Source organism: Cavia porcellus, unplaced genomic scaffold (genome assembly GCF_034190915.1).
Source record: "Cavia porcellus strain 051 isolate PalLab524CR breed Dunkin Hartley unplaced genomic scaffold, mCavPor4.1 scaffold_5, whole genome shotgun sequence".
In the NCBI taxonomy this organism is placed as follows: domain Eukaryota; kingdom Metazoa; phylum Chordata; class Mammalia; order Rodentia; family Caviidae; genus Cavia; species Cavia porcellus.
In genome coordinates this window covers 69,771,306-69,773,998 of record NW_026947488.1, presented here as the reverse complement: position 1 = coordinate 69,773,998, position 2,693 = coordinate 69,771,306, and the positions used below count along the sequence as shown (strand labels likewise).

The 2,693-nt window shown below is 34.5% G+C and overlaps 1 non-coding gene across 1 annotated transcript; it reads right to left on the bottom strand.

Moving 5' to 3' along the window:
- Positions 1–1,767: 1,767 nt before the first annotated feature.
- Positions 1,768–1,924, bottom strand: LOC111753501 (U1 spliceosomal RNA). The gene has a single exon (XR_002788289.1). It is a non-coding gene; the product is annotated as a U1 spliceosomal RNA (small nuclear RNA).
- Between the last annotated feature and the right edge of the window lie 769 nt (positions 1,925–2,693).

The following is a 2,693-nucleotide window of genomic DNA, read 5'->3' as shown; positions in this document are numbered from 1 at the left end:
AAATAGAGCTGAAGATCAATGGAAAAGATTAGAAGATACAACCACAACTACAAAAACACTCAACCACCTTTTTTTTTTTTTTGATAAAGGGGCCAAGCATGTTCCCTGGAAGAATGACAGTCTCTTTAATAAATAATGTTGGAAAAATTGGCTCTCCATATGATGAAAACTAAAACTAGACCCATGCCTATCACCATGTAGTAAATTAAAATCTAAATGGATCAAATATCTGAATATTAAAACAGAAACACTAAATCTATTGGCAGACAAAGTGGGTAAAAGCCTTGAAGACATAGGGATAGGTAGAGAATTCATGAACAGGCATCAAACTGCACGGGAAATACTTCCCAGAATCAATAACTGGGATTGCTTCTTATTAAAAAGTTTTTGCACTTCAAAAGAAATCTCCAGCATAATGAAAAGAAAATCCACAAACTGGGAAAAAATCTTAGAGAACTGTCCCTGAGACAAAGGACTTCTGTCTAATACAAAGAATTAAAAAATCAGACCCTCAAAATTCAAAGATCCAATCCAAAAATGGGCATCTGAGATGAATAAACAGTTCTCAGATGAAAAAATACAAATGGCAAACAAATACATGAAAAATTTTTCATCATCATTGGTCATTAGAGAAATGCAAATTAAAACCATATTGAGATTCCATCTCACTCCTGAATGAATGGCCAACATCAAGAAAACTACCAACAACAAATTCTGGAGACACAGTGAGGAAAAAGGAACTCTCCTGCACTGTTGGTGGGAGTGTAGACTGGTGTAGCCATTGTGGAGGTCAGTCTGGAGATTTCTCAAAAAGCTGGGATTGGAAGTCTCGTTTGTTTCAGCTATTCCACTTCTAGGCATATTCCCAGAAAAGCTGAAAACATCACACCACAGTGATATATGTACACCTATGTTTATAGCAGCACAATTTTTAATAGCCAGATCTTGGAAACAACCTAAGTGTCCATCAACTGAAGAATGGATAAAAAAAGTTGTGGTATTTTTATACAATGGAGTACTACTCAGCTATAAAGAATAAAAGTTGTGGTATTTTTATACAATGGAGTACTACTCAGCTATAAAGAATAATCACATTGAGATATTTAAAAATAAATGGGCACAGCTTGAGATCATACTCATAAGTGAAATAAATTAAACTCACATGTATAAATACCGGATAGTTTCCCTAGTGTAAGAAATGGTAAGAGTACATAAAACAATGTGGTAAACTCGATTCTCCATTATATTGCTTTGAAGCCTTATAATGTTTTCATTTTTTATTTGGATGATTTTATCCTCAGTGGTTTGATTCCATTGTCTGTGATGGTCTGAACAGTTATTTTGAGGAAAACAAGACAATATAATAGATAGAGCTGATTTAATATCATCTTGTTTTGAAGTCCCATGAAGTTTTTGTTCTTCTGTCTCCATCGTATTATCATGTTGTATCTTATTGGATTTTATTATATATTATAGTGTAAACAAATTTTTTATGGACAAGGAGATAATATAGAAACCATTGCTCATTTTCTGTTAGTTGGTTCTAAATACCCTGTAATACTTTTATTCTATTGAATGATTTTACACTCTTATGTTGTAGTTGATGCTATACTATACAAAGTTATACTCAAATATTTCAAGGAAAGAGACTCTAAGTTAGCTCCTGTTATGTCAGGTTATCTTGTGGTGAAACACTATGTTGTTTAAATTGCTGTGTTCTGACCTGTGTTACTATGTTGTTATGTCCTCTTTTATCTTTTTTTAATACAGGGGAGAGCACAAACGCAGTCCCCCACTCACAAATTATGCAGTCGAGTTTCCCACATTTGGGGAAATCACAGGGGTCAGCACATCCGGAGTGCAATGGATAAGCCTCGCCCTGGGTGTCCTCTTTTATCTTAATCTCCTTCTTTCTTTTAATTTTTTTAATAAAAAATTTTTAAAAAAGAAGACAAAGTAGGTAGAAAACTTGAAGACATAGAGGTAGGGAGAGAATTCATGAACAAAAATCAAATGGCACACAAAATACTTCAAAGAATCAATAACTGGGATCATGTGCTATTAAAGAGTTTTTGCATGTTGAAAGAAATCTGCAGCATAGTCAACCCCCCCCCACCACTATTTGGGAAAAATCTTGGTGAACTGTCCCTCAGACAAAGGACTTTTGTCTAGAACATATAATTTTTTTTTAAAAAAAATAAGAGCGCCAAAATCCAAAAACCCATTGCAAAAATGGGCACTTGATATGAACACACACAGATCTCAGATGAAAAAATACAAATGGCCAATAAATACATGAAAAAATGTTCAGCATCATTGGTCATTATAGAAATGCAAATTAAAACGACACTAAGATTCCTTCTAACTCCTGAAAGAATGTGCACAATAAAGAAAACTACCAACAACAAATGCTGGAGAGGCTGTGGGGAAAAAGGAACTTTTCTGCATTGTTGGTTGGGAGTGTAGACTGCTGCAACCATTGTGGAGATCATTCTGGAGGTTCCTCAAAAAGCTGAGATTGGAACTCCCATTTGTTCCAGCTATTCAACTTCTGGGCATATTATCAAAAGAACTTAAAACATCATACCACAGTGATATATGCGCACCCATTTTTATAGCATCACAAATTTGTAATAGACAGATCTTGGAAACAATCTGAGTGTCCATCAACTGAGGAATGGATAAAAAAGCTG